The sequence below is a fragment of the Buteo buteo genome, chromosome Z, assembly GCF_964188355.1.
Source record: "Buteo buteo chromosome Z, bButBut1.hap1.1, whole genome shotgun sequence".
NCBI lineage: Eukaryota > Metazoa > Chordata > Aves > Accipitriformes > Accipitridae > Buteo > Buteo buteo.
The window spans coordinates 57,268,360-57,275,821 of record NC_134204.1 but is presented as its reverse complement, the minus strand read 5'-3'; positions in this window follow the sequence as shown (position 1 = coordinate 57,275,821).

Sequence of the window (7,462 nt, the reverse complement as noted above, 5' to 3'; positions counted from 1 at the left end):
CATGTAGAGTTGCATGACCCATGTCATAGAGCCAGCTGGACTGGGGGGATCATAATGCTTTTAAACTGGTAACACCTGGCCAGATACAAACAAGGACTCACTTGGAAATTTTTTCTACCTCAATTTGACTCTCTTCTTCTCCTTGTTCACTTCCTATTCATCTTCACATTGCAGCATTTCTATGTCAACTAGCAGAGTTGTCCTCTGGGAAGCCAGTCTTACGGCACATAATTCAGAGTGCAGGAGCAGGCCCAAGACTGAAACCTGAAGACTGTAGTTGTTCCTTACCCAGCTCTCTGTTAAAAGGGGTTTCACTCACAGGACAGAATTGTTCCACAGAGAGCAGATAATGGACAATACAGTAACAAAAATAAATAAATATCCCAAGACATAAGAGACTTTGCAGGAAATGCAAATATTGTTGAAAGACTTATCTGTTCTTGATTGAAAAACCTGAATACATAGACATGAGCATGAAGAGACTTGAAAGAAATATTGGCACATACAGTCACATGAACTTGTCCAAACCTTCTTTCTTGCATTACAGGAAAAATACACTTACTGAATTCCTTCACCCTCCATTAAATTCTGAGGGATTGCCACATTTGTTAACTTGTGTGGTTTGACTCTAATGGTATTACAAAGAGAATCAAAAGGTGCAGAACAAAAGGAAACTTGAAGCACACTCTAAACCCTATCTTGCCATGCTGTCCACTTACAGTCAAAGAGAAGTACTCTCCCCTCTTGCACAGGGCAGAGACAATTCCGTTGTGGAAAGCTGAGGTTCCAAGCTCTGCTATAGTTAAAGGGTTTGCATCCTTGAATAAAAATATTCATGCTTGGAATTCATTCTTAGTTCTTAATACTGAGTTGGGTCTGGTAACAAGATGCGAGAGAGTAGTCAGATGCTTTCAGGAAATACCACATAACAGATTTATTTCTCTTATAATAACTGTTGGCAGTTCAATACCTCAAACTAGCGCTATTTCTGGAGCTATTCAATAATGCTGCTTCAGTATTCTCAGAACAGAAGAATCTGGCAAGCTGAACACTTGCTCACTGGGGAAAACAAGGATGATCTCAAAGTCACATGCAGAGATGACTCTGGACAGCAGCTCACTGGGTTTCTTCAAACCACAGGACAGACTTCTGCGAGCTGCGAGAAATGTTCTTTGTATTTGCCTTGATAAATATTTATTTTAGCCAAGGCTGTATTTTCATACTTCATTTTCACAGCACAGGAAAGTCAGAAGCATTTTTGTTTCCTTTCTCATTTTCTAGTATGGGTGTTTTCCTCCACAGGCTTTATCATGCTTATCTTTGATTTCAGAAAAGTAGCACAGATTATCCTAGGCCTCTTCTTTTGGAGTCTGTTCTGCCTTTCATGACTCAATCTGTGCTCCTCTGGTCTGACCTAACAGCCTGCTAGATGAGAATTTAACCCTTCTAATGGCAGGTCTGCCGAGACGCAGGGACAGCACAGACAGGGGAGCCCAGTGTGAAAGAGAAACAAAACTCTGTCTTCAGAAGCTGTGCAGCTTGTTGTGACACTTCCTCTCTACCCCAACCCTCCAATGGTCACAGCAGTGCAAACAATTGCAAAATTTGGTTTGTTTTTCTGCTTACGTCTTCTGAATACAGCACTGGAAGGAAAGAAAATCTCCAAAAGGATAGTTTGCAGCATCATGCACAAATCCAGATCATCAGCTGCCACAGACCAGAATAATGATACCTGTTACAGAGGCTTTCACCAGCTCACCTCATTGTTTTCTATCATGCTCAGAACCAAGGTGCTTGCCTCTGTTTAAAAGCCTCTTCCATGCCATGGCAGGAGTCATGCCTAAGGCCCCAGGCTCCATTCCTGCAAAAACAATTTTCTATAAGGATCCTCAGCCCCTCACATCCAAAAGCGTTCCTTACGCACATCCTAATATGCCTTGGTTCTTCTACAAATCTCTCCTTTAAAACTTGCCACAGGAAACAGAAAAATGAGTCATAATAACTCACTGCTTCCTGTGATGCCACATCCATCTGCATCTACCAGTCCTGTCTTGCCTTCAAATGCAATTATGTCTTTCTCTTCAACACAAGAACCTGTGGCAATGAGATGGGATTCCCTGTCTGGTAGCACTTGGTGCTACAAGAATACACACAACCAACCAATTGTGATAATCCATTCTTGCTCTCCTGGCCAAAATGCACATCAGAGTGATGTCAGTAAGGCATAGGTATAAACGTACTGCTGATGCATTGAGGAAAGCAGTACTGTTGCACCTTGAGGTTTAGCAAAGACAGCAGTGATTCTACAGGACTGATTCCTAGATATGCAAGCTATTTCAGCAAGAGAACATTAAAAGGCCCATTTAAAGGTCAGAAAAAGATTTTTCAGAAGCAGCGTGCAGACTAAGATTCTGCAAACATTTTCCTTATTAAGAAGATCCATGGCAATGGCAGGTAAAAACAGAAAAAATATATGGAGATCCTGGTAAGGCACAAATGCTTCTAGAATGTCCAAGTCTTGCTGTGTGCTCTTGCCACATTGGGAAACACCCTCCTGGCTACTTTTCTGTCACAAAGAAAAGCAATCACATGGTGACAGGAGCACAATGCACTGGTTTACAATGCATGTGGTAGCACCCCAAGATCTGAATTGCAGCCCAGGTGGGTGAAAGTGTCAGGAGCAATATATGCAGTATTAGAGCAGGGATCAGAAACACATCCCAGAAGTACAGCCTGACAGTAAAGGGGAAGAGTAAGTGTCATCTTTATGGCAGAAGGGCTACTGTATCTCCTGATGTCCCCAATAGCATCCCCACTGTCAACATATCACTTTCTCTGAGGGTGCCACCCCTTTCCTGTGATAGCACTCACATTGCCCATAGGCACTGTTCACAGGCACTTACCCAGGTAAAGTGTGGGAGCCACCTCAGGATCTTCTCTGACACACTGTTTCCAGTTGTGGCACCTACCATGAGTGCACGCCATACAGCAAGTGGCACATCAGAGCTACCCCCTTGGTATACACCCAAGGGGACATGGAAAGGCTCTTATCCAAGATCAACATCATGCAGAGCCTACTGATTGCTGAAGCTGGACCTTCAGAGCAGTAGGATGACTGAGGAAAAGCTGTCATTCACATGAGGATGCCAGAAGCTAGCTGCCCCCTGTGAAACACTGCCTATTGCATACCACGCACAAGGGCTGACTCATCAATCCTAACTTCCAACATCTCCTGCACCCTAGATGGGGATTTTTTCCATTAGGCAGAAGTATTCAGATCATGACTATTCTGACCTGGCTTGATTGTCTCTGTTAATATGAGCTGAATCACAACACTCTAGAGAGAGGTGCTGATTCCTCCTGCAGACTGTGATTAGGAGATTAGAGAGGTGCAGCTACAACTCTTGGCAGACCTGGGCAGAACAGGCAGCTCCTTTCCAAACTTGCCCTCTGCAGCACAGGTCCCAGAAAGCTCAACTGGTTCCAGCTTCATGCAGATCCTGTTTCATGCCAGATCATCCTTATGCTGTGCTGCCCTCATTCCAAGCCTGCAGTATGTTAGGGAAAAGATTGCCTAGTAATCCTCATGCCCTTGTGCTTTGTAGCAGAAGAGACACAGATATTCCTTGCCTTCCTTTTCCTTTGCTGCTCAGCTCCAAGACAAGATGCTGTTTAGTTCTAGCCCAGAGGCAAGAGTTCTTAAGAACTTCAGACACATGCATTACCAGCTATCATAGGGCTGTTGTGGTTGTGAATAGCTTGTACATACTTGCTGGGAATATTTAGCTGGACCTGAGGAGCACAGTCGCAACTAAGACAAAATAGACAGCATGGACAAAGACATGCATCCTCCATGATACAGGTAGTTCTGGGCAGCATCCTGACAGAAAATCTAAAGACATTTTCTTGCAACAGAATTGTTTAACAGGAAACATATCAAGGCTAATAGGCCTGGATATATGGCATATATCACTCAGTGTGTTCAGTAAGGGATCAGAAATGGCACTATTGCCAAACATCTTCCTGCAGATGTAAGAACAGACTGCCTGAGCTGGCAATACTGGTACCAGCTTCCAATAAGCCTTGGTAAGCAAGAGATGTCAAAATGGGACTATTCTAACAACAGATTCATATGGATGTGGGGAAACGGCAAGGGTTGAACCCTCTTGCTCTTTGGAAGGGTTGTGTAATGACAAGTCTGCAAATTAGGCTATTACATGTGCTGAATTGGGGGAAAGGATGTGGCTACAACAATTCACTAGAAAAAGCTGATGAAAGCTGCACAGAAGGAGTCATTTGATCTCTCTAGCAGTCTTTCCATTGTTCCTAGCCTTTGACATGTGCTGAGAGATGTGTCCATTGATTTGATAATCACTTGTACCCTGTGAAAAAAAGAATATAAGTCTATCTTCCTCTAGAGCTGAGTAATATCAGTCTTTTAAGAACATGTGATTAGAGGTGCTCCATACGACTAGGTTGAGAAATGTATTTAGGAGATCAATCTTCCTTCACAGGCTGGAGGGAAAATGACTAGTTTCTGCATTGCTTTCCTGTCTCTGCAATGGACAAGCAGAAGAGGAAATGAAGTGGAAGCTTTAAAAAATAAATCTGTGTGCAGACCTCTTTGTTATTACCATACAATTACTTATTCAATAGCAAATTTCACACAGAGTACATCCTGGACCAGCTTTCAATCATGAAGCTGCTACCCAGCAGTAAAGCTAATGAGCCCGACTCTCGTGTTTGTGCAGGCACATCCATCTGATATATGTGGTACAAACTGAGAGATTGTGCATGCATATTAAGTACATACGAAGCCCGCAGGATTCATGTGGTAAATCTGCCTGTGCCTTAGCATGTCTAGAAAGGCAAGCTGGGTACTGGTAAGATTTTATTTTCCTGTCCCAGCAAATCACTGCCAATTCAGAGCATCCACCATAGAGAGTGGATCAAAAGATACTAAAAGGTAAACAAACATCATTTTCAGTGCTCCTTAGCAGGAAATAAAAAAAATGGAAGCAGCCCATTTAAGGAATGTAAGATAATGAACAGTGAGCAATTGCTCACTGTTTCAGGAAGCTTATTAAGCAGACAAGTATCTCTTCAAAGAAAAGAGACAAAGTTTTGCTCTGGTTTCTCTATTCAGGGTTCAAATTCTACAAACTGGGGACTGGCTCTTACTGTGTGAATGGATGCTTTCAGAGAGGAGGGCTGTGCTCCCATCTAGAGTCCTTGGAGCTCCTGTGGTAAACTAAGTCCCAGCCATGACATTTTTTGACAACATGACTGTGATGAGCTATGCTGGTACCTACCTCTTCTGGTCTTCAAAACTAGGCACAACTTTAAAAAATTAGGAAATCAACCCCTTGTTTTGAAAAATGTAATGGAAGTGACACTATTAACAACTATACCATCACAGGATTCTTTGAGAGAGCAAATAAATTTTCTAATTCAGTGGTGACTGAAATGCATTCTCATGCAGTCTGGCAAGAGGTGGAGTAGCTAGCATTGGATAGAGGTGTAAGAAGTCTGGGGTGTAGTCCAAATTCAGCTAGTGATCTGTCTCATGGCCTTATGCAAGCCATTCACTCTCCATTTCTCCTCATGCTTCTTCCTAGCCCTTCTGAATTTACATGTGAAACTTTCCAAGAGCAGGGAAAGGTGCTGAGTGTGTGCATATGACTAGAACAAGGTGGGCATCCAAATCTGAGTGAGGAGCTGCATCTGCTGAAGTAGCATAGTGCTTAATAGATGGATATGGATATGGATATGGATAAGCATGCAAGCAGAAGATGTCCAGGGAGAAAAATTGTGCTTCAGAGTGTAATATCAAGGGCATCTGTTTCAGTTATGCTTTTGTGACCTTCGCTTTTTAATCATTATGCTTCAAAGTCTCAGCTAGCCAAAACAGCAGATTGCTTTTAAAATGTCACCCAATAGTTATTTTAACTAAAAGAATCTGCCAAACACTGAAAATTGTATTACTAGGAAATGAAAATCATTAATCTGACATTAAAGTAACCTTTAAAAATCATTCCTCAGACACAAACCTAACCTTTTTACCCAAGCAATAAGAAACATACTTTGCATGGGTCTGTATTACAGCTGAAATGTCTCATCAGCTACGAGGAGTGTACAGTGAGGGCACCAAGTGCCTTTAACCTCCAAAGGCAGCTGGCTGAGACATATCTGGCATGATGGGGTCTTTCAAAGCAGCAAGAATCTATTCTTCTGGAATTTTTATTGAATACATAATCCCAAATGCCAGGTAGAGGCAAGTGTGGGGGCCCATTCATCTAACTTCAGCTGGGCTTCCCAAGGGATTGAATTAGATGAAAGGCACTATCTGTCACCTCCTTGTTCCCAACCCAGAGCAGAACTAAAGTGCTTAGTCCATCCATACTGTGAAAATCCACACAAGGTCAGGGGATCTGCTTTGCTCTGGGAGTAAACCCAATTTATGGCCTGTCCTGATTGACCTGTAGACCAAGGTTAGCCCTGAACAAGGCATAGGATGAGGATGAACCTGGGCCCTGAATATCCCCAGCACAGAAGACAGTTAAGAGTTTTTTCTCATTTGTTTCACTCTAGTAATGCCTAGGTGGCAACCCAATGAAACAGACTCTACAAGGCACAAACAGAAAACACTTGCATTAATTAGTCTGATTTTGCAATGCCCAGTTTAGCAAGAAACATGACAAATGGCATTTTTCAGTGTGTGCTGGCATTGTTACAGTTAATTCATGAATTAACATGAAGAAAATTTGCAGCAGCTGGCATTTAATTGAGAAATAAGTGGGTAGACTGTTAGCCACTAAAATATCTGTTGAGAGCTATATTTGCATCGCATGAGCTAACCAAACTGCTTGTTATCTACACATCGCCTAGCAGGGTAGCATCCAAGTCATTTTATTATTTACACAGGAGATTTGGCAAGGGTAACAAAAAGGCATACAATACTTCACACCACTGCTTAATGGATTTCTAACTCTATTCTTCTGTACTTAGAAAACTCCCCTTCCCAGTGATGATGGTAAAAATCAGGCTGCTGAATGGCACTATATTCTCATGATTTCCTTTCAAATATGGGTAAATAGCAGGTCCACACACCCACACATTTAATGAATTCTGAATGCTGTCCAAGGGACCCTTTGGGTCAGAAGCATTTCTTTGTCTTAGCTTAGATCTCTACCTTAAAAGGTCGCAAGCATGTTTTGGCAGAAATGGTTCCTCAACATGTGTGATCTCTTCTTGCAAGCACTAGTTGTTGCGGTTCAGAGCTGTTCAAGAATCAGGCTCAAGGCCAACAATCACTGTCTCTCAATCACAGAAGTGCTCCAGGGAAAGCAGCACAATGCTCCCTACAGAAATCAGAACACACATGACAGAGATTGCAAACTAACACCACAACTTCTATTCAAACCCCTGTCCAAGGCAGTCATTATCAATGCCATTTTAGAGA